The sequence below is a fragment of the Balaenoptera physalus genome (genome assembly GCF_965194825.1).
Source record: "Balaenoptera physalus genome assembly, chromosome: 8".
Taxonomy (NCBI): domain Eukaryota; kingdom Metazoa; phylum Chordata; class Mammalia; order Artiodactyla; family Balaenopteridae; genus Balaenoptera; species Balaenoptera physalus.
Window position 1 is genome coordinate 102,571,942 of NC_138887.1, and position 25,700 is coordinate 102,597,641.

General features: G+C 39.6%; 2 protein-coding genes across 2 annotated transcripts in view; one reads left to right on the top strand and one right to left on the bottom strand.

Moving 5' to 3' along the window:
• MKLN1 (muskelin 1) overlaps window positions 1-25,700 on the top strand; it is a 333,033-nt gene that overhangs the window by 48,621 nt on the left and 258,712 nt on the right. The gene's annotated exons all lie outside the window — the stretch shown is intronic.
• Window positions 12,491-25,700, bottom strand: part of LOC309666065 (uncharacterized protein) — a 92,044-nt gene continuing 78,834 nt past the window's right edge. The window contains exon 9 of the mRNA XM_082473190.1: window positions 12,491-24,570. The gene's annotated coding sequence lies outside the window, so the exon portion shown is untranslated. The remainder of the gene's footprint in view (window positions 24,571-25,700) is intronic.

Sequence of the window (25,700 nt, forward strand, 5' to 3'; positions counted from 1 at the left end):
ATTTTAAGGTAACTATGGGGTGAATTGCAGTAAGGGACATTTCACACAGCTTCGGGAAGATGTGGAGTGGCTTTGCCACTCAAATAAAAATAAATCCTGAGAAATAGCCCCCCTAAAGGAACAGAATGTAGGGGAGAAGGGAAGACAATGCCTTATCATTAAAAATTAATCAGATATTTACTAAGTGCCTCTTCTGAAGATTTCTTACATTTCTATAGCTAGCAAATCTTGGTTTACAAAATACTTTCACATATGTTATCTTATTTGATCCTCCCAACAAACCGATAAGGTAAGCAGGGCAATCTTAAGATGAGGAAATTACATCTCAGAGGCTTATGTGCTTCCTGCAGCCCTTATTCCCAGCTGAAATGTGCAGGGGCAGAGAAGCTACCCAGGCCTCCAGACATGGTCCTGTGGTCATTTTCCACTGACCACCAGTATTGTGCTCCTCCATTCTGTGTTTGGTCCTGTGGGGGATTCAAAAGAAGTAAAGATCCCTGCCCTCAGTGAGTTTATGATCAGATTGGAAAAATGCAAGTTTTACATAATGAAACAAGCAGAGAACTAAGTGTTAAATTGTATGAAATGGGCTATAAATACAGTAACATTTGGATTCTTTTTTTAAAAAATATTTATTTATTTATTTATTATTTATGGCTGCGTTGGGCCTTCGTTGTCGCACACGGGCTTTCTCTCGTTGTGGCGAGCAGGGGCTACTCTTCATTGCGGTGTGCAGGCTTCTCATTGCGGTGGCTTCTCTTGTTGTGGAGCACGGGCTCTAGGTGTGTGGGCTTCAGTAGCTGTGGCGTGCGGGCTCAGTAATTGTGGCTCGTGGGCTCTAGAGTGCAGGCTCAGTAGCTGTGGCGCACGGGCTTAGCTGTTCTGTGGCATGTGGGATCTTCCCGGACCAGGGCTCGAACCCGTGTCCTCTGCAATGACAGACGGATTCTTAACTACTGCGCTACCAGGGAGGCCCCTGGATTCTTTTAATTGGAAAATAAGATGCTATAAATTCTACCCAAGACCTGAAAAATGTGTTTGTGAGTGCCCAAGAACACCGGTCAACTAGATGTTTCTCAAGTCTTCCAGTTTTTCTGGAGAAGTCCCATAATTAATTCCTAACTGGGAGGAAAGCCTGTAGAGGAGAAAGGGGTAGAGAATATCTTCTCATACCTTATCATGTACTTGTGGGTACAATCTTTGCAGAGCTCTGCAGTGTCACATGGTTGTTTGTAAGAGACGATTCTTAAACTGTCAAATTCTTTCAGGCCTCTGTTGTGCCTCAGACTGAGAACTGGAGGCTTGTGAGAGCTAGTCCTGGCCCTGGCATATCTCTGTAGGCCCTCTAAGCCATCAGTGGAGGCCACCAGCAAATTGCCTCTTTGCCTCCTCCTATTTACCTGACTGCAAAGGAAGTAAAGGGGGAGAGTCTTATATTTTGAAGAAAACTGCCTGGAGGCAGGAGAAGGGGCACATTTGTTCTACACTCAGAGGGACCATGGACATCAAGGGTCTGCAGGGACTCTGTGATCACTTTTATTTTCTAATGTCCTAATGTTCAAACCTAAAACTTTCCAAACCTATGTTTGTTTCAGAAGCAAAATTCTATTGGAAATACCTATTCTTTCTTTTTCAGCAGAGCAAGGCTGTCCTCAGAGACAGCTGCAGGCCAGTCCCTGTCTATGTCTTCCCCATTGAGGGGTGTATTGCCTGGGAGGCCCTATGGGGACTTCCAAAGGCATCAGTGAGTGACTGGCAGCAATCCTTTAGAAAAAATGCGCATGGCATTCTGGTAAACAGAATTCAGATTTACCAGAATTCTGGACATTCCTCTGCAGTCTTCCTAAAAATGCTAATTTGCTTAAGCGTCCGTTGGAGTAGGCCAGCATAGATGGATCTATTGGGTTGGCTTAAAAATTCATTCATTTTTTTTCCCATAAACTGGCTCTAGTAGCCCTTAGTTGTCTTTAACTTCATTTGAAACAATTTTGTTAGATTGTATTGTGACAGCTGCCATATCATGTGCATTAAAAAAACAACTCATCAAAATCGGCGAATTTTTGTGTAGCCACTTTAATATTGAAGATGGAAGAAGAAAAGCAACATTTTCGGCATATTATGCTTTATTATTTCAAGAAGGTAAAAATGCAACTGAAACGCAAAAAAAGATTTGTGCAGTGTATGGAGAAGGTTCTGTGACCAACTGAATGTGTCAAAAGTGGTTTGTGAAGTTTCGTGCTGGCGATTTCTCACTGGACGATGCTCCACGGTTGGGTAGACCAGTTGAAGTTGATAACGATCAAATCGAGACATTAACTGCGAACAATCAACGTTATACCACGTGCGAGATAGCCAACATACTCAAAATATCCAAATCAAGCATCAAAAAATCATTTGTACCATCTTGGTTATGTTAATTGCTTTGATGTTTGGGTTGCACATAAGTTAAGCGAAAAAATCTTCTTGACCATATTTCCGTATGTGATTCTCTACTGAAATGTAACAAAAACGTTCCATTTTTAAAACAAATTGTGATGGGCGATGAGAAGTGGATACTGTACAATATGTGGAATGGAAGAGATTATGGGGCAAGTGAAATGAACCACCACCAACCACACCAAAGGTCGGTCTTCATCCAAAGAAGGTGATGTGTATATGGTGGGATTGGAAGGAAGTCCTCTATCATAAGCCCCTTCTGGAAAACCAAACGACTAATTCCAACAAGTACTGCTCCCAATTAGACCAACTGAAAGCAGCACTCGACAAAAAGCATCCGGAATTAGTCAACAGAAAATGCATAATCTTCCATCAGGTAATGCAAGACCGCATGTTTCTTTGATGACCGGGCGAAAACTATTACAGCTTGGCTGGGAAGTTCTGATTCATCCACCGTATTCACCAGACATTGCACCTTCGGATTTCCATTTGTTTCTGTCTTTACAAAATTCTCTTAATGGAAAAAATTTCAATTCCCTAGAAGACTGTAAAAGGCACCTGGAACAGTTCTTTGCTCAAAAAGATAAAAAGTTTTGGGAAGACGGAATTATGGAGTTGCCTGAAAAATGGCAGAAGGTAGTGGAACAAAGGGGTGAATATATTGGTCAATAAAGTTCTTGGTGAAAATGAAAAATGTGTCTTTGCTTTTACTTAAAAACCAAAGGGACTTTTTGGCCAACCGTATACTTTATAATCCTGCTTGCCACAGGGAAAGTCAAAACAGCAGTCACGTGCTGGCAGAGCTGTACTGGAGTCGTCCCTCAAGCATCAACGCTTGCCCACTCAGAGGAGGAGAGGCGGTGGGAGAAATCAGCTTTGAGTTCAGGATGCAGCTGTAACGTTTTGTGTGTGAACGTGAGGGTGTGCTTTGGAGGCACCACCAGCACCTCCAACAGCACTGGTCACTTACACTGAGCACCTGGGGGCAAATGTGAACACAATTCTATCTGACTCCTAGGTCCAAGCACATAACTGCTACCACTGGATCATCCATGTCATCAAACATGTACCCTTTGAATTCCTTTTCCAGGAGTGGCAATGGATTTATGCTGAGTCACTCAAGCTTTCATTTCATCCAGTGGTTGTGAGCGTGGACTCTGGAACCAGCTCTGTCACGTGCTAGCTGTGTGACCTTGGGCAAGTTACTTAAAAATTCTCTATGACTCCAATTCCCCATGTGTGAAAGGGTGGTAATTATACTAGCCACCCCATAAGTCGTTATAAAAATTAAATGAGTTTAGACATGTAAAGAGCCTAGAACATTGCCTGGCACATATTAGCTACTGCATAAGTGTTAGCTATTTTCATTCGTTCATCTAATATTAATTTAAAATCTCTGCTCTGGACACTGTTAGGTGTTGAGAAGTAAAAACAAATAAGACACAGCGTGCTTTTAGTGGGCTTCTACTCTATAGTATAGGCTTGTGTTTTATTTATCTTTTTGTGCCTAGCACAAGAGCTGTGAGGTACTCAATATGTTTTTGAATGTGTGATTGGATTGGGGAAACAGGCAAGTATACCACTAATTTCAGTTAAGTGACTTTATTTAACAGTGTCTGGCACATAGAAAGTGCCTGGTAACATATATGCATTATAAACTATTTTAATTATTAATTTAGTAGAATAAATGCTGAGACTGAGTGTGCGGACTGGAGGCTGAGGGTGAGGAGGTGGAGGTGCACTCAGGGAAGTCTTCCAAGAGGCAGTATCATTGAGCTGAGTTTTGATCAGTGAGTGGGCGTTAGCCAGTAAGAGAAGAGGGCTAAGTGTGTTCCCGGCAGAAGGAACATTGTGTGCAGAGCTAGAGAGGCGTGAAATAGCACAATACATTCAGGGAGCTCCGAGTAGGCAAGTACGACTGGAGCCCCATACAGTGTGCATTTGTTAATCGAGTATTTGAGATTAGAGGCTGGGAAATGAAACAAAACAAATGAGACATCACTTGTGTCACCCTGGCCTTTAGCATTAACTAAATAACCAGTTATGGACTAAGTGGCTAGGGAATTTTAAGTTGTTCAGTATAGTCCTTCCCCTGGTACAAATGCTGTTAGTCTATACAGCATTGCTTTATTGTCAGCCCCTTCTTCTCTTCTGATAGAGGAAGTAAAGTCACTTAATTTACCTGTTTTTTTCAAAGTAGTTGAGATGAATTACAATAAAGTTGATGGGATCATGGTGTAGGTGAAGATGTTTTTTCATAGTAACATAGATTGCTCTAGATCAGGGGTTAACAAACTGTGGCCTAAGGGTCAAATCCTATCCACTGCCTGTTTTTATAATTAAGCTTTTTTGGAACACAGCCATGCCCGTTTGTTTACATGTAGTCTAGAGCTGCTTTAGCACTGCACGGCAGAGTTGTCGTTGTGACAGAGACTGCATGGCCTGCAAAGCCTAAAATATTTACTAGTTGGCTCTTTACAGAAAATGTTTGCCAGTCCTGCTCTAGAGTCATCTCTTCTAATCTGATAAATAAAAACCACCTAAATATTTAAAACAGGGGATTGATTTGGATTTAAAACCAACATGGCAAACAATAGGTTATTAAATTTTTTAAATTCACTACCAAGAAGAGAGAAGATTGCAAATATGTTAGCCATAAAGGGTACAATAAACATGAATAAATCAATGAACATAGATTCTGTGACTGGTCTTCAAATTTGACTCTGAGCTTCCTGGCAGTAAGGAAAAAAAAAAAAAGAATGGAATTGGTTATCTGTATTAGTTACTTACTGCTTCATAACTTATTGCTTAAGACTTAGTGGCTTAAAATAGCTACCATTTACTATTTCTCATGAGACTGTGGGTTGGCTGAATGGTTCTGTTAATCTAGCATGGGCCTGGCTGATCCTGGTGGGCTTGCTCGTGCATTTGAGATCAGCTGGTGTTAGCTCTGGACTGGCTGGTCTGGGATGGCCTCAGGTAGGATGACTCCTCTCTACCCCACATGATCTCTCATCCTCCAGCAGCCTAGCTGGGGCTTCTTCACACAGCAGTGGCAGTTTCCAAGAAAGAAAGAAAATAGTACTGCACACTTGAGGCTTAGCCAGGAACTGGCACATTGTAACTGGTGTTGCATTCCAGAGGCCAAAGCAAGTCAAACGGCCCAGATTCAAGGGGTGGGGAAATAGACTCTAACTCTTGAAGGGAGGGGCTGCAAAGTCACATTGCAAGGGGCAGGGGAACAGGAGGGAGAGAACTGAGGCCATGATTAAAATCGATCGGCATCTTAGCCCGCATGTATTCCAACCATAAATTAAAAAAAGACAAAGTTGTCTCTGTGGTCTAAAGTGGAAAGGAGTATTCATCATATGTCTCTTCAGCCCCACCCACAGATATGAATCATCATTGTCTTTAACTAAGAGGACCAATATCTTCTTGCTAATGACAGATGCAGAGGAGTGGAAAGAAGCTTGTCAGAAATGTGGCACATACCACATGAGACCCAGGCCCATATTAAAATACCATCTTGATGAATTTCACCAGGGAATCAGACTCAGTTTTAATAAGTTAAGGGGATAAGGAAAATCGTTATCACAGAAGTAACCAATGGCTAAACCAAACGTTAGCCTTTGAGACTACAGACCTGCAGTATTCTTGCTGACCATTCCTATGCCCCTCCACTTCCATTATCAGGTGGTTTTAAAATTGGTCACTGTCAAAGGCAACATTGCTATCTATGGATATGGATATGATTGAAAAGATGGAATAAACAGTCTTTTAAAAACTCACTACCCTGGGAAGCTGCTCCATAGCACAGGGAGATCAGCTTCATGCTTTGTGACGACCTAGAGGGGTGGGATAGGAAGGGTGGGAGGGAGGCTCAAGAGGGAGGAGATATGGGGATATATGTATGCATATAGCTGATTCACTATGTTGTACAGCAGAAACTAACACAACATTGTAAAGCAATTACACTCCAATAAAGATATAAAAAAATTTTTTTAATTTAAAAAAAAGGAAAAAATAAAAATAAAAAATATCTCACTAGCCATGTGTTGATTTTTAAAAATTTATTGCTGGAATATCTTCATTATTACCAAAGTTGCCTTAATAAATAATGTTAAATATAAGTAGCAACAATGATGTCAGGAATCTTCCTTAATGGTTCTTTTCCTGGTACCATGGGCTGTCAGTAAGAAGAGAACATAGGTAACCCTCGTTCCTTAGAGTCTATTTAGACTCTACTCATAATATCCCAAAGCTCCAAAAAAAAATAAAAGGCAAAGCCTTAAAAACAAAACTCAAACTCCCAAACCCTTTCAGACAAAGCCACACGACCTAGGTTTGGGAATATTCTCTCTGGCCTAGAGCCAGTCAGCGTGCTTAAGCCTTGTTCACAAGAAGCTGACACCTTTACACGTGGCCTTACATGGAGCTGCCACCATCAGACTTCTGTTGTAGCAGCAGTAGTGCATGGGGAGGTACATGACAGAATTTAGGGAACTATTAGATGCCTGTTGACTCAGACATCAGGACCAGCTGTGAAGGGAAATCTATTTCAACTTAGATACAGTGAAAAAGAACCGAGCTGTTGACATTATTGAAGAGATGGGGATGAAACTTTCAGCATGCTTGAAGATAACCAGCCTCTGGGCGGGTCTGGGAGAGGTAAGGCTGTCTCAGGAAGGACAGATGAAGCTTTCAAAATTTGGTGTGCAGAAAATCAGAAGTTAACCTTGGGCGGGCCACAGAAAGGTTAAGTGATATAACATATTAAATACCTGGCAGGGTACTTAGAAAAGTAGATCTCAACAAATGTTGGTTCCTTTGCTCTCTCTGTATCTCCCCTCCACCTGAGAGATTTCTTAAAAAAGACCTGCCAGCCAGCTGCCATTGGAACAATAGGATAAACTGCTGATAGGCGGTTAACAATCAACAAAATTCACACTCAGGTAGATGGAGCAGGGCATGTCACCTTTCCTACCCCTCTCCTCATCACAGCCTGGAGGCAGCACAAAGACATTCCTTCCTTCCTGCAGAGGAAGTGTGTGTGTTCTCTCAGACCTACCTTGGCATTCCTTGATGTCTTAGAGAAACAGATGACCCCGACTGAGCAAGACAGTCAGCAGAACAGCAGCCCTTGATGCTGCAATTGGAAATTTCCATTCTTTGCTTGTAGCTCTGAAAAAAAAAAAAAAAAAAAAAAAAAATCTAAAGAGCCCAGTAGCTGGGAAATTTCCACAATGGAAAATTTTAACATATTCTTTAGCTCTAAACTATGCAGGTTTATAGAGACAGTTTTTTTCTTTTGGTAATTTCCTTCTTTAACAATAATTTATGAACATGATAACACTACAGCTGTGGGAATAGGGAGGGCAAGATGACTTGGAGGGGAATGGATATGGTTTGGTTAGTGGGAGGCTGTGCTATATAGGCGTTTGACCACCTGAACCATAGAAATGCAGATTGCTACAAGACCCACTGGTGGGGAACTCATCCAAAATAGAGATAGTTTGCCCAGTAGCACTGCAGAGAAATCTGTTTAGAGACTGGAAGTGGAAAGTGAATGGAAAGAGCTTTGAACAGGAGATGGTGAGTCCTGTTGCTGAAAAAAACAATCTCAGGCAGATCTCTTCGACCACTGCTTCTTAAACCTAAAAGTGCATATGAATCACCTGGAAATCTCGTTAAGCTATAGATTCTGATTCAGTAGATTTGGGATGGGACCTGAGACTCTATGGTTCTAACTGGTTCCCAGGTGATGTTGTTGCTGCCCTTCAGTGGTGCCCTTCTAAGGACCACTCTGTGAGTAGCCAGACCATAGACAACAGGTCCTCATCAGTGCGAGGCCAGCTTGCCTTCCGTAGCAAAACACAGTCAAAGGACAGCTGGAAGTGAGCTCCCTTGGGGTTGTTTTCTCAGATTACAAAGCTACGGTCTAAGAGAAGAACTGAATGTCTTCTGGAAAGATGCTTCATGCAAGTCTGGATAAAGAGGATCTTTTGAAAGTGTGGGGATGCAAGCAGTTACCAGAAACCTACTTACTCCAGCAGGTTCAAGTTGGTGGTTTCTGGAACTCAGTGCCTTTCCAGAGAAATCCCTATAAGAAGTTGGTTAAGATCCCTAAGCTGGTCCTGTCTCCTGAGTGATTCTCCAGCATTGTGGCATATGGGGTGAAACATAGATGAACTAGCTGCAATTACTGAGGGAATACTGTTGGCCAGAAGGGTATAATGGGGGAAAGGAATCTGTAAAATAAATTACATCCATCCCAGCCAGAGTAATTGTCTCACTTTTAATTGAAATAAAATAAAGTGGGAATAGGAGAATTTTCACCTTTGTGCTACCTATTTTCCAGAAAGAGCCAGAGAAAGAGAGACCGAGAGAGAGACTGAGAGAGAGAGAGATCTGGAATCTTTATTCCAGGGTGTTACCTCCAGTTGAGCTGTAATGTACCTGCTGTGTGTATCTTTAAAGCAACATTTGTCCTATTTTTCATTTTCCATTCAATTGAGTTTTGGATGGGTTATTACTACTTACTTTTCAAATAAAGTACACAGGAGCATATGGGGAAAAAAGAGGAGGGAGATTACCATCATGAAAATGTAGTGTTGAAATCAGAGTGTAACAAGCATGAAATGAATTTGATATTAAAAAGTATTAAAATATATATTAAAAGTAAATACCTATGCTAGTATTCTATCATTACATAATATTTATATATTCTAAATGGCTTATAGGATTATTTAGGGATTTGGACTTTTAGAATTTCTAGGAGATTTTAAAAAATCTTCACTGTGGGGTTAAGGTATGATGATTCAGCATTGAAATAGATTTCCTAATTAAGCAAAAGAGATCAGTTTTGATTTTTTCTTACTATAGGTCTCAATGAGCAATTATTCACCTAAGAGTCATCTTACAACCTATAGCCAGTCAAATAGAACTTGCTTGATCCACCTAAAGTCACATCTACTTAACAAACACAATAATTATAATAAAATTTATTATTATGGAGTGCTTACAACAAGTGAGGCATTTGATCCTTACAACAAGCTTATAAGATGGGTACCATTGTTATATAGATGAGAAACTGGGATTTAGAGAGCTTAAATGAATTGCTTGGGATCCATACATTATGGCCAAACAGGGTCTCTGGCCAAACCCACTTACTCTAGTGCTTTTTCCAAATGCCACAGCTACATCTCAGCTTCATTTCCCTTATCACAGACAGATGGATAGATACTCCTTCTCAAGTTTAACAACTTCACAGAGCTTGATTCAGATACTGAATGTGTTGTTAGTTGCTTACAGCTGCTATTTCTCTAGCAGTGCAGTAAGTCCAGGCAAACTCTTTTGAAGAGCTCATTAAAACTGCTAAAATAAAGTCTTAGAAGCAGGTGCATTCATTAGCTGAAATGCAGACGATTATGTTAATATCGCATTCAGGTGACAAATTTAAAGCCATCGAAATCATGGAGGATAAAAGGATTTTTAAAGCTAAAGTTAACTTTTCCCTTGCAGGGCTCTTCTCTCTGTTAAACATGTGACTGCCTTTGCAGCTGTCAACCTGGGGACCTCCAATGTTACCTCACAAAAATAAAGTCATTTTTGCAGTATCATATTTCCTTTACAATTTCTTGGGTCTCTATTCAGGAAAAGAAAGGTAAGGAGTTGCCTACAAGCCTACTGCTATTTTCTAAATAGGAAATCTGGCACTTGTTTTAAATCTAATGTCAGATTGAGCCCAAGGGTAGAGGAGACATGATCAAGAAGATGTTAGAATATGTGGAGGATAATTTCAGGTTAGGATCAGATGGACAAACAGCTCTTTCACTTTGCCTTTTCTTTTTTCTCTTAAAGAAATACTGAGCATGAAATATGTATATGACCATACATATGTATTTAGGAGGCTGTACATCAGAATCTGAATAGTTACGCCAGGATGATTTTGATTTTCTTTTTTTGTTTTGTATTTCTCAAATCTTCTACAATGAATATGTGTTACTCTGTAAATTTAAAAATTATTACAAATTATTGCGGAACAGTTAGCCTCTCCACATTCAGTTATTTTACCGATAAAATTGGGTTACTTTTTAATTGCCTAACATATGGGAATCGGATGAGATGTTTTCCCAACACCCTTTCTTCTCAAATCTGGGATGTCTGTGGAAACACTGATTCCTCCTTTCAGAAGAAAATATAAGAAAAAGAGGAATAGTATCCAGCTACTTATAAGAAAATGATAAACATGCTTAAAGATTTTTATAAGTCTTCAAAACCTCCATCAAGTGGGAATTCATCAAAGTGAACGAATCTGCCACTTGCAAAGGGAAAAAGACGGCAACCTTCTTAGGCCAAATTTACTTTATTTAAGATTTTTTTTAAGTTATACACTCTGGAAAGTCTTTGTAAGCTAAAACTCGACATATTCTTTTTTTTTTTTTTTTTTTCAAATGGTGTGATACAATGACTGTATTACTGATTGCAAAATATAAATAATGAAGCTGCTATAGAATTGAACCCATCTATTGGGTTCAATACTTATAAGGCATGTTTACATATTGTGTGTGTGTGTGTGTGTCTAAAGAGCTTAAATTAACAAGCTGAAAGACTGCTTGTACAGTGTAATAGTCTTATTTTTGCCTGCCTTCCTCTTCAACTCTTCTTCTATCTTGCCCTGTACATTATTACTTTCCTTTTTCCTACACAATTTAAAAGACAACCGACCTCATCTAAAATGAAAAGCAATATAGAAAGCAGGAAAAATCTCCTCAGGATGGGGCTGGGTAAGCATATACTTCTACATACTCGTAAGCATACTGAATACATGTACACATAGCTGAATCTCTGCTCCAAATTGCCGTTAAGCCTCATTAGTTGGTCCTTTGACTGCTGGACAGCTCCGAGTCTCCTAGGAATACTTTCCCACCCACTTCATCTCCTGTTTAATTCTCGGAGCTGCCACCTTCTGAGAAGCTGCTGGTTCAAGACAAAGTGAGGAAGGTGGCCGGAAGAGACTCCTGTCCTTTCCATATGGCGCATCACCACCCTAAGTTTAAAGGGTGAAGTTCAGAGCACAGAATTTAAAGATGAAAGGAACTTAAGAGGACACATTAATCAAGTTTTCTTTAAATGTATGTGTCTCTTGCAGAGCATAACTGATAGTCATCCAGCCTGACCTTGAAATTTTCCAATATCGAAAATGTCTTACTTTTTTCATGTTTATACCAATAGGTGAGCAGTTAGAGCACAAAAAGCGTTCAACCACAAGGCCAAAAAGGAAAAAAAGAAAAAGAATTATTCCTAATCCTGCCACCCTTTAAAATATCAACTATTAAAAAAAAAAAAGTCAACTATTTTAAAATTTCTGTTACTGATCCAGGACCCCCCAGTCTCAAGTAAATATAACCCTTTAGGGTCCACAAGGAATGTAAAGAGAGGCTGAACCATTTGGCTTAAAGACATTTTGGAGATTTTATTTGTCCACGGTATCAATCACACCATAAGAGTCAGACCTTGAAAAGGAAAATTGTGTAAAGAATTTATAAGCCTCACAACTATACCCCAATTAAAAAAAAAAATGTATAAGCCTCAGTAGCACAGTGTTTCCCGAATCTCTTCCTAATTCATCCCCTTTTGTCACTCTGACACCCATACAACAAAAGAAAATTCCTCAGATTACCTTACTGAGAGATTTTTCCAAAATTTACAACTACTATCTAAGTTGAGAAATGTGTTCCCAAGTTGCCTAAATTGTACCATATAATGGTATTCTTTTCAAAGGAAATTGGAGAGTTCAGCAGCATTTTGAAACAACTAGGTGTGACAACACAAAGAACAAAAATAACAAAAGAAAATCCTTCAAAGATAGTGTGCCCTCCAGAAACAGATATCCTGCCTTTTTACATTGGCCATATGCGAGTCTTTTAAGCTGAATTGCAATGGTGAAAATGCTGTTGAGTTTTAGGGAAGCAAATTTAGAAAATCAATTAGCTAATAGACAGGATAGAAGACTGTGAACTATAATTTTGGCTAAGTAAATAGAATGGAGAGGTTTCTTTTAATGATTATTATTTTAATGAATTGTAAAGAAAAACTATTAAAAAATTCAAACCACACAAAAAAATACAAGAAAGAAAACAAAAGCCACCCCACATCCCACCACCTAAAAATAACTGTCACAAATGTTACAGGAATATTATTCCAGACATGGGAATAAGAGATATCTTACAATTTTAAAAAGCAACTTGCACTCAGGCAGCTAAACATGATCTTATTAATGATGATCTAAAAAGACCCCAAACCTGATTTTTAAAAATGTCTAGTTCATCTGAAAAGTGATGAGAAGTGAAGAGAGGAAGAATGATCAGTCCATAAGCAATTATAAGAATGTGAGTTCAATAGAAATAAGCAGATACTTTTATTTCATCTATATATCTGTGATCTGACCCTCAATCTGGCTGCATCTAAAACATATTACAACAAGATAGGTTTCCATAATGCTTTCAGTTTACAAATCAACATTACGCTGACTCTCATGACCATATAAAATAATCAGAGTTGATAATAAGCTGGTATGTACTAGTTTGGCCATTCCAATTGTTTATGGCAAAGTGTCCATTCTGCTTAATTGGACATCTATTTTGATTGTCCAGCACTGGCGGTCTACCAGTTATTAAAAATTTTGAACATCACCTTTGGAATAGGAAATGATAGGCAAACCTAAAATCTTGTCTAGCACTTTTTAGTTTGAAAAACGCTTCTACTTATTTATCATCTGATGCCTACATTCTCACCATTCTTTCCCTTGTAGCAAATACTCCAGCAAAACCATCTACTTGTGGTTCTTTGAATACACAAATATATTTCCATATCTTGGCAATATATTTCATTCCCATGAAAACAGCTTTCCACGAGGCAGGGGTGGGGAAAAGAAAAGGCAGACGCACAGTACCTTGGTCTTCCCAGGTGAGGGACCAGTCATTTTGCCTTTGCTTCAGGCCAGAAAGGCTGTAGCAGGAGCTCAGTCCAGCAGGTGCCAGGATTTATGGAAATCACATTATTCCTGGCACAGGAGATTCTGCCTGCTCTTATAGTTAAGTTCCTGCTCATCAGTAAAGGCAAATACACATACACACTCTTCAATCCAAACCCACCACTTCAATATTCACCTGAGAATATATTTTTTTTAATTGAAATACAGTTGACAAACAATATTATATTAGTTTCAGGTATACAACATAGGGGTTCAACATTTATAAACATTGCGAATTGATCACCACGATAAGCCTAGTTAACCATCTGTCACCATGCAAAGTTACTACAATATTATTGACTATATTCCCTATGTTGTACGTTACATCCCCATGACTCTTTTTTTTTGGCTGTGTTACGTCTTCATTGCTGCTCGCGGGCTTTCTCTAGTTGTGGCGAGCAGGGGCTACTCTTCGTTGCGGTGCGCAAGCTTCTCTTCTCATTGCGGTGGCTTCTCTTGTTGCGGAGGACGGGCTTTAGGCGCGCGGGCTTCAGTAGTTGCGGCACGCGGGCTCTAGAGCGCAGGCTCAGTAGTTGTGGCGCACGGGCTTGGTTGCTCCGCGGCATGTGGGATCTTCCCAGACCAGGGCTCGAACCCGTGTCCCCTTCATTGGCAGGCGGATTCCCAATCACTGCGCCACCAGGGATTCCCAATCACTCCACCCCTCATTTGTTTTTTAACTGGAAGTCTGTACCTTTTAATCCCCTTCACCTTTTTCACCCAACCCCCTACCTGCCTGCCCTCTGACAACTACTAGTTTGTTGTCTGTATCTATGAGTCTGTTTCTCTTTTGTTTTGTTTGTTCATTTGTTTTGTTTTTTAGATTCCACATATAAGTGAAATCAAACGGTATTTGTCTTTCTCTGTCTGACTTGTTTCACTTAGTAAAACACTCTCTAGGTCCATTCAAGTTGTTGCAAATGGCAAGATTTCATTCTTTTTTTTATAGCTGGATAATAATAATAGTCATGTATTATAGAGCCACAGCCCTCTGCCTCTACCAGATTAAGCCCCGCTGGTTTTCAAAGCCAGACATTATGGGGGCTCATCTTCCTGGTGGAGGTCCCCTGGGGGCTTGGCTCCCTCCCTCCTCAGGGAGGGAGCTCTGTGATTTCCCTCCTGATGGTGGGTCGCCATACGAGGGGAGTGGGTTCTGACTAGAGTGAGTCTTTGTCCCTCCTACCCATCTTAGTGTGGCCTTTTCTTTATATCCTTAGTTTTAGAAAATCTGTTCTTCTAGTTTTCAGGTCATTTTCAGAGATAGTTGGTCTTTATGTAGTTGTAGTTTTTGTGTGTCCAAGGGAGAAGGTGAGCTCAATATCCTCCTCTGCCGTCTTGATCTAGAACCCTTCTAAGAATATTATTCTTGCTTAGCCAACCCTCCTTCCCCTACAGGAAGAATAAAGAAGGGATTGCTTTTCATTATAAGTAAAACTATTCAATAATGGGGAGGCCTTTTATATGTCACATCAAGGCCCATTTTTACTGGTTATGCCTCTTTTTCTGAGCGTACTAAATATTTCCCTGAGCCAAGGTTTATTCTTTTAATTGTCTCATCTTTGATTATTTTTTTAAATGTGTCACTGTTAACTTCATCTATTAGTGAACGTATCCCATAAGATTCCTTCTCTTGCAGAGGTGAAGTAATTTTTATTTAATTGTTTCTTTACGGAAAGGGAGGAGTAAAATTCCTCCTCCCCTACTCCTAAACTACCTCATTAAACTCACATTTGGGCAAAGACTTAGCTGGAAATTTTCAAATTTGAAGGAAATTTTGTTCCTTTATGTTGCAAAAAATCAGGGACATTGTGGTCTCCATTATGTGTGTTAAATTCAGGGAACATTGATGCTGATTATCCAAATGGCAGATTATCCCAGTTATTTTTATTTAAAATTTTTATGCTAGCACTGCCCTCCTACTTACATTTGACTAATGCTAATACAAAATTAGATGCCATTTCCTGACTTACTCACCAACTTACATTGAGAAAATGCAGGTCAAATAGGTGGAAGAGGAAAGCCAATATATTTCCTTGGTAACCCGCATATCACAATTGAAGGTAATTGCTTAATCAAAAGTACAGATTTTTTCATCTAGTAATAGCTCTGTTTATCTCATAAACACTAGAATATAAGACTACCTGATCCATTTTCCAGAAAAAAAAGTATCAGCAGTTTTAGTAAATTAAATATGTTTTTCACTGACATATTCTAATTTAAAGATATAATTTCATTTTAATTGAGAATGGCACTTCACCATTCTTTTACTATTGATACTTGTGTAAATCAGGCAGTAGGCTCAAAGTCCATGCCTGTGCCACTCGTTTTTACTTTTATTGTATCTAAAGAGCAGGAGCCACATTCTATGTAAAGGAGTTAAGGCCGTATTTCAGAACTCTTCCTCCTTCCCTAAATTCATTAAGTGGTCTCCTCAATGTTTGGATGTTTGAAATTTCATACTTCATTAACATTAGCTGATTAGGCACATTAGAGAAAGGACCAGTTTGAATTAGTGAAAAATTTGAATGCTGCACTATAAAAATACATACTTTTATCCCTTTATGGTACAATATGCCACTCAAGCCGTCTGTAGTGAAGTATTTCCAAGAAAAAAAGCTACTGCTAGGACTGCTTTAACGATAAGATTCCTCAATATTGTGCACTTTAAGCTTTAAGCAAATGAGTGTTGCTAGGTTATCTGAATATGTTCAGTTCACATTCACTGAGCAGTTACTATATGCTTGGCGTCATGCTAGAAAAATTTTGTCCTCTTGAGTTAACAATTCACTCTAAATTATCATTCATTTTGCCTAGTGACACTGTATCTCATGCTTTATTCACCACCTGTCTAAATTTACTCATTCATTCAAAAGACATTGAACAGTTATAATGGGTTAGGCACAGGCACAAATTCAAAATGACTGGGGTTGTTAGGGTGAAAGTCATTTACCACGTGGACCAACACCAACAATCATCAATCAATCAATCAATCAGTCAATCAACCAGCCCTTTGTTCTAGGTAATTTAGCTAGTTGAGAGTTTCTCAAGCTTGGCACTGTTAGCATTTTGGATCAGATAATTCTTGTGGTGTGAGGTTGTCCTGTGCATTGTAGGATGTTTAGCAGCACCCTTTGCCTCTTTTCATTAGATGCCAGTAGCACCCCCATTTCTAATTCTGGTTATCAAAAACGTCTCCAGACATTGCCACATGTCCCAGGGGTGGGGTTGGGGGTGGAGGGGGGAGGCAACATTGTCCCTGGTTGAGAACCACCGAGCTAGTATGTACTTTATACCTTCTTTACTAGATTATAAAGACCTTGAGGGCAGAGACCCAGTCTGATTCACCACTCTACCGCCCTCTCCCCACCAACTAAATTTAGTTTCTGGCACAGAAATGCTTCCTGATGAATGTTCTGTAAAGAACAAAATATCTCCGGAGTACCTATACTGTTGTCAGCCCTGCACAAAGCACTTTGGTAAACCCAGAAGATGAATAGGTAACCAGCGCAAATCATCTAACGAATTTTTATTATTTGAATAATCACTCCCTATTCACATCATATCCCCACTTTGGTGCCAAATGCCTACATTTGTATAGGGCTTTAATGTGTATGAAGCACATTTTACATAATGGCATTTGATCCAGATACAAAAATAATCACCTCTGTTTATAATTCAAGCTTCCATGTCCCAGAACATATTCTCAGGCAGGAGTGGGAGGTATTTTGATTTCAGTGGCATCGCTTTGGTTATTAAAACCAAAAAAAAAAAAAAAAAAAAAGACAAAACTCTTAATTTAAGATTGGTTTAATAATGTTAAATTTAAAGTTCAGGATTTTTTTTTTTCTGTGTTGGAAGTAGAACATCTCAAAGGCTCTCTTGTGATCTAAGTGATTCTGGTTTACTTAGATTCCGGGAAATTGCCAGAGGGCTTTAAGGGAGGGGAGAAAAAAAGAGTGAGGAAATTTTCCTTGTGGGCAAATGGGGAAAACAAAAATATTTTTGTGCTGTGGAGACTTCTCAGGAAAGAAGGATTGGCCAGCAGCGGCATCTGTACAAGGGGAATTTCCACACTGGGGAAAATGGTCATAATTAATGACTTAGGAAACCCAAGAGAATGGACCATGTTGGAAAAATATGATCTTCAATGGCCAAGTCATTGTCAACTGATTGGCCAGAAAATTGTTTTAGAAAAGATTTGTATTTGTGGATATTTGCCTACCGGTCCTTCCTTCTGTGGCTCTAATAAGTACCCTGCCCTTGCCTGGGGAATCAGCTTCCCCTAGCCAGACCCACTCTCTCTGTCCCTCCCTGCCCTAAGGGAGTGTTTGCATTAGACTTCTGGCCTGGACACTGGCCTATAGTCTTTCCCTTTGAATGTGATGTTTCGGACTAGCCAGCAGGGCTATTAGCATCCATTAGAATAGAGATGATTATCCAGGATTTTTGGACAAGGGCGGAAAGATGAGATTGCATGATCTTAATGCAGCCATCATTTATTGAGGACTCCATGTCCTAGGCCAGGTGCTAAGAACATTGAAAAACTATCCTGACCTAGACATGAGGAACCTGAGGCTCAGGGAATTTAAGTAACTTGCCTAGGGTTGTGCAGCTTTTAATTATCAAGCTATACTGGCTTTTAATTACCAAGCTATACTTCTCATTTTGTATATAAAGTCTCCCCCCCAAATTGGAATGTCCTTACCCTGTACACAGCCTCTCACTTACTTAACTATGACCCCCTTCCTCTTCCTCTTCTCCAGATCACTTTGTTTAAATTAGACCTGGTTGTGGGGTTGTGGTCATCAGAGAACGCCACGGTTACCTGTGATTCTCAAGAGGAGAAATCTGGGTTAGCAGGCTTAGCACCATTTGTATCTCTGTTTACTTAGGGCATGATTATGTGGTCAGAATGTTCTTGCCCCACTTTTTGGTTTTCTTTTATCTCAGTGATCAATTTTATTAAAACAAGTATGATCATCATTTGCCTCTTCTCTTATAATTTTCTCAAGATCAGAATATAGCTTGCTGAACTTCATCGTATTTGTCAAGGTGGAGGTCAAGATTTTTAGAAAGGGAACTACAGCTAAAAAAAAAAAAAAAAAAAAAAAAATCCCTATATTTGACATGTAGATGTGGTATCCAGTAGAGCATCTATAAAATGCAGCACTTTGTTCTGTGAAATTCTGTTCAATCTTGTCCCCCTGAAGCAACAATTCCAAGCTCTAAACCCACATGACATGGCTTCTAAAGTTAGCCCTGTCCTGCAACTGCAATGAATATGAGAAAACAAACCTAACTACTATTAAAGAGTCCAACTGCCCTGGATTGAACCTCAGTGGGTATTATAATTAGTTAAAAAATCATAGCCTCTTGGAAATAATTCAATATATTTCTTTTCAACTTAAAACATATTAATTAATCTTATTAATATTTGTTTTCTGAGTGCTTCTTGGACTAGCCAGACGTTATTACTTTTATTTAGAGATGTGAAAACCAAAGGGATGTGTTAGTTTTCTACTGCTCTGTAGAAAATTACCAGAAACTTCGGGGTTGGAACAACAGCTGTAGGTCAGAAGACCCGGTAGGTTTGGCTGGGTTCTCTGCCTGGGGTCCCATGGGGCGGAAATCAAGGTGTTAGTCAGGCTGGACTCTTATCTGGAGGCTCTGGGGAAGAGTCTGATTTCAAGCTCACTCAGACGGCTGGCAGAACCCAGTTTCTTATGCCTGGAGCACTGAGGTCCCTGTTTCCTCTGGCCCCTAGAGGCCCCACACATTCCTTCTCACTGGTTTGCTCTGTCTTCAAAGCCAGCGATCACCTTGGACTCTTTCTCATGTTTCAGATCTCTTTGACTTCCTCTTCTGCTACCAACTGAGGAAAACAGTTCTCTTAAAGGGCTCACCTCATTGGGCCAGGCCCACCTGGATTATCATATCTTAAAGTAAACTGACTTGGGACTTTACATCTGCAAAATCTCTTCACAGCAGTACTTAGATTAGTGTTTGACTGAATAACCAGGCCTGGTAATCTTGGGAAGATATCTTTAGAATTCAGATAACCATGAGGAAATAGAGTTTCCCAGTTAACCTGAGATATGATCTGGATATAGGTTCCCAACAGTATCGAATCAAAGAATTTATTTTCTATTTTATTCCTTCTTTAAAATATATATATATATATGAATGTGGTTTATTTTTTAATGTACATATTTTGGTGCTACACATCCCCACAGTTTTTACTGATTTATGATCAAAAATGTTGCAAGGCTGTTTGGGGACATGTGTTTCAGGAGCCTGTCAATGTTCAAGAGATTGTAATGTGTAGACGTGGAGCTGGACATGGGTGTGGGGTGGGAGATGGTGATGGTAGGTGAGGAAGCGGGTGGGGCTGAGGCTGCAGTGAGTACAGAGGACCAGTTTATTCCTGTTTTTTTAAAAAAATATTTATTTTTTGGCTGCATCGGGTCTTTGTTGCGGCACTCGGGATCTTTTGTTGCAGTGTGCGGGCTTCCCTCTAATTGTGGCGCACAGGGTCATTAGTTGCGGCCCACGGGCTCTCTGGTTGTGGCATGTGGGCTCCAGAGCACGTGGGCTCTGTAGTTGCAGTGCGTGGGCTTAGTTGCCCCGCGGCATGTGGGATCTTAGTTCCCCCACCAGGGATCCAACTGGTGTCCCATGAGTTGCAGGACCAATTCTTAACCACTGGACCACCAGGGAAGTCCCTATTCCTGTTTTTAATATATTCACTGAAGAACTTTGAAGATGAGAATCCTTTTGTTATTTTCTGTTGGCAAGTCTGGAAGTTCAAAAACCCAGGGATTCTTTGTGTGTAATTTATGAGCAGTATTTGAAGATATTTCTAAACACAGGCGCATTTTGGAATATACTGGATCAGCATCACTAGGATGCTGTGTCCCTAGTGTAAATGTGAATGTCCCAAAGTTTTTGTTGCACAATTTCAATGTGCCATGGCCTGCCAGATGCACAGGAGGCTTAGAATACAGGCTGAGCCTTGGGCCCAGCCAGCTGCTGATCCAGAAGCCTACACATGCAGAGGATCACCTTGGGATTGAGATGGTGTGGAAAGGGCTGAGTGGATCATAGAAAGGGAGATGAAGGAGGATTGCATATTAATTTCTCTGACTTTAGCATTTTACCTGGAGGACAGCCTGATGAAAAATCTGGTCTTCTGGTGAAGGGAGTGGAAATGATTTTAGCCTTTAGAAAGAACACATATAGAAATGTAAAAACATCAGAAGAAGGCAGAAATTTCAGATGCTAAGTATTTCTCTCTTTTTCCAAGAACATTTGGGTTTTTCCCTTCTTGAAATCCTGGCCAAAATTAAAGGAGAGAAGGATGTTCCCCAAATGTTTCTTTTAAATTGTCTCAGACTTTCAGAAAATAGTGAGAAAATGTAATCATATTATTAGGCAAAAGGAAAGAAGTCAGGGGAGAAGGTATTCAATAACTGCATTGATAAGAGTGCTAAGTTAAGAGTACATGTGGTGTGTTTAGCTTTCGAAAGGAAGACACAGGAGGAAAGAGGCTGGGTGGGAGAAATTAGTGTTGCTTATTAATTGTGATCTCTTTAAAGCATAACACATTTTATGTTCTTTAACTAACAAAGTGATTTTGCTCTATAAAGGATAACTCTCAGGATGTTGATAATATGTTACAGATGTTGTTTTTATTGCTAAAGTTTCCACTTATAAATCTTTCCCTTCATTTATTCATTCATTCAGAAATAGTCAGTGAGAGTCTACCATGTACCTTGATCTAGGTGCTAGGACTATGGCAGTGAACACAATAGACAAGGTGTCTGCTCTCATAAAGCTTATATTCTAGTGTGGAGGAGTTGGAAAATAAAGAAATAGTTGTATTTCATGACATGATACATAAAGAGATAAACAAGATAATGTTAGACAGTGATAGGTGCATTACAGAGAAACAAAATAGGATGAAGTGATGGATGACTAGAGGACTATTTTAGTTTTGATGTCCAGGGAAGACTTCTCTGAAAAGATGACATTTGAACAGTGATCTAAATGACAAGGAGGAGGACTTCCCTGGTGGTCCAGTGGTTAAGACTCCGTGCTTCCAATGCGGGGGGCACAGGTTCCATCCCTGGTTGAGGAAGTTCCACATACTGTGTGGCCAAAAAAAAAAAAGAATAAAAAATAATAAATGACAAGGAGGAACTGGTGGTGAAAAGATCAGAATGAAGAGCATCCTAGATGGAGAGAATAGTTGGTTCAGAAGTCCCCAAGATGGTAACGAATTTGAGTTTGAGGAAGAGAAAGAAAGCTTAAGTGGCTGGAACTTAGTGGCAGACAGAAAAGTGGTTACAAGATGCAGTTGGACAGGTAGAGCTTAGACCTTTTAGGCATGGAAGATCAAAGGAAGGAATTTGGAGTTTTAGGTGAGATGGGAAGCCAATAGGAGGTTTCAAGCAAGGCAGTGTTGTTCTGTATGGGCAATGAATTGTACAGGGCAAGAATGAAAGCACAGAGATCTTTAGGAGGCAACTGCAATAATTCAGGTGAACAGTGGTGACTTGGACTAGGATGGTAGCAGTGAACGGGAGAATACAGTGGATTGGGGGTATATATGGGAGGTGGAGTCAACAGAGCTTTCTGGTGGTTTGTACGTGGCACATCAAAGAAAGAATCAAAGTTCTCTCCTCCATTATTGGCTTGGGCACTGGGTGGATGGTGATGCTATTTAGTGAGACAGGTAGGCTGGGAATGAGAAGTGTGGCAGACTTAATTCCCTCCCCAATAGCCATTCCTCTCTTCCTCTTTGCTAACAGAGCCCTGACTTGGTTGAGGAGACGAGATGTCCAGCCCCAAGTGATGAATCATGAGTGGTGTAATTCAATCGTAATAATCACATTTTCTTTTGCTAGATATTCAATTCCCCCATCTTCTTTGCAGCTAGGGGTGATTCACTTCTGGCTAATGAGACCTAAGTGAAAGCCTTCTGGGAATAGATATGGCTATCTTGAACACCATCACAATGCCTGGAGTCACAGCAGGCTTCTTATGAGTACAAGACAGAAGACCTGATGATGTTAAAGATGGTGAAGCAGGAAAAAAATAGAAATTGCCTGGGTCCTTGATGGTAGAGTTGAGCAGCTGAACCAACACCAGCAATCATCTAGTGCCAGATGAGAAAAGTAAAATTCTGTTTAAGCCTCTTGTTATTTGATATAAGAAGATTAAGGGAAAAAAATCAAGAGTTCTCTTTTGGCCATTTTCAGTGTGAGATGTCTATTAGATATCCATGTGGATGTGACTGTGTAATTTCTTGCCTAATACAAGGGATAAAAATTTCTAGACATTTTTATCTTTTCATATTACTGTAATACTAGAAAATGTGAAAGGATAAGTATAAAAGTGAAAAAAGTTGCAGTGACCATGTGGGAGCTCAAATCAAAAGCTGACCATCAATATATAAAACTGACTCTTAGCATTGATAGGTTAGCAAGGTAGAAGTTGTTAAAACAGGAAAGCTGGGGTGATGGAGAAAGCTCAGTTTCAGGACCAGTTAGGTCCCTGCATTTCCAAGTACTTTCCATCACTTTGGTGGAGAAACGTCCTAGACTAGAGTACATATTTCTATTAAGATACTTTCTTACCTCTGTATCACAGTGTTCATGTATTTCTTTATTCCCTCTTCTGAATATATCAAATAGCCTCATGAAAATTTCCCCACTCACTTACCCAGGGAATGTAAAGTAGGCCAAATTGAGCTTTTAGCACAGTTTCTAGTTGCTGCTAAAAATCAGCATCTACAAACCCAATTGCACATATTTCCATTGGCGCTATCATCCACCACTAGACATATAGTTTTGTAGATTAAAAGTTTACCAACCCACATATTTTTTTTCCTAAACATTTTACTGTATGCTGGATGGTTTGGACTCCCATCTATAGAAGAGAAGAGTACATTTTTTTTTGCCAGTGGCCCATCAGAAACAGCTATTGATTTTGTGTGTATGGACAAGTAACTGAGTCTGCAAAATGGACTTCACAGGGTATCTTCTACTCTGCCCATATTGGGAGTCTGTGTTCTCCTGAGGTTAATTGGCTCATCATATTCTGCTTTCATGTTCCCTGGTTTATCACTGTGCTTGGGATTTTTGCCCCTACACCTTTCATTTTGTTTTTCCATAATTTATTACAACCAACCCTTGTATTTTTTAACGGTTTTGGATCTGCATTAATTTTTAAGTCCCCAGAGGAACATTATGTTCCCAAACATTATGTTCTGCACTCTCACGCTCATATCACTTTGTGTAGTGCCAGACACCTCCTGGGATCTCAAGAAATGTTGTTTCTTTTTAAGAGATAGGTGATTACTCTGGGATGCCCATAAAATATCTTTCTCAGCTGAGTTACTCTCACTGTTTATTTATCCCTAGTGGCTTAGGTAAAAATATTGGTTAATAGAAAGAACCTAAGTCTTTGGAGAAGCTTTTCTAGTCTCTCCCCATCTCTGTAAAAGCAAGAGGTGGATATCGACCGGTCTTACAGTAGTATTGGAAAGAAATTACGAAAAGCGTTAGGAATAAGAAACTTTCTTTAAAAATATGAAATGCTAGGGAGATGACAGTATCACCCTTATTGAGCAGACCTCAGCGTGAGCGGAGCTCACCCCTCTGATAGATGCTTTTCATCATTGTTACAAAGAATGGCTGTCTAGCAGGATTCCCTCTGCTGGTGGCGTCTATGGCAGACTGTCAGAACTTTTTTCCAAATACTCAAGATCTGCTGTACCCACAATATCTCCTCTTCTCTCAGCTTCTTAGCTTTATCTAGAACACTTTAATGTCTTCCTACAAGGCAAATTTGAACCTCCCTCTAAATTCTTCTAAGGTTGTTTGAGAGAGAGGAATAGGACCATGGACAGAGGTATAGCCTACCAATCACTGGCACAGCAGGAAAGCCAGTTCTCATCCTGCCAAGAATCCCTGGGAGGGGTCTTTAGATGAATAGACTCTTTTTTATTCAAGGGTCACTTTCCCCTTCTCTAATTTTCCTTTGGAGCGACACAGTTTCTTCTGGAAACACTGGCTCCCTCTACCATCTCCATGCTCCTAAGACACACAAAGAATACTCATTCTTGCAAATGCAGCTCATAAAATATTTTAAAATGTTGTCATTATAAAATATTTCAAACAAACAGAAAAATAGTGAACATAGTTTAACAAACATCTGAGTATACAACACTCAACAAATCAATATTTGACTTATTTGCTTTAGGGTTTTTTGTTTGTTTTTTTGTAAAAGGTTTAAGTACAACTTGAAGCCTGATCCCATTCATTTCTCTGTTTTTCTCCTTTCCTCTTTTCCCCAAAGTAATCACTATCATGAAGTTACTATAAATCATTCCTATGCATGTTTTTATACTTTTCTGTTATATGTATATATTCATAAACAAACATGGTATTGCTTTGTATTTGTAAAATGTAAAGGAATACTATATCATGCTGTACATAACATTCTGCAATGCTTTTTTAGTTATCATTATTTTTTAGATTTACTCATGTTGCAACCTGAAGAACTAACTCATTAATTATAACTGTTGTACATTATTCCCTTGTTAGAATATGCACAAGTGCCTTATCCATCCTCCTGCATTATTGACATGTAGGTTGTTTTTAGTTTGTTATTGTTGTTTGCTGTAACAAACAATGCTGGAGTTAACGCTTAAATAGCAGCCTGCTGGTGTACAAACACCATATGAAAGTTTTTCTAGGCCAGGATTTTTCAACCTTGGCATTATTGAACTCTTAGGCTGAATAATTCTATGTTGTGGAGTAGGATATTAAGCAGCTTCCCCCACGTCTACCCACTAGTTACTAGTAGCACCCCCCCACCCCAACCCCGCCACAGGTGTGAAGAACAGAAACATCCTCAAACACTGCAAAATCGCTGCTGGCTGAGAAGCACTAACCTAGGCAATATACCTAAGAGGACCAGCTGGGTCTTACGATTTCTACTAACATGTATCATCATTTTGCTTTCTAAGAGTATTGTTTTCCCACATCACGCTAACTTTTGGTATTTTCAGAATTAACATTTTTGCCTACTTATGGATATGAAATAGTAACTTTTTTATTATTTTATTTCATTTTCCCTTAATTTCTACTGAGATTTCACATCTTCTTGTATGTCTGTTGACCATTAGGGTTTTTCTTCTGTTAATTGGCCTATTCATATCCTT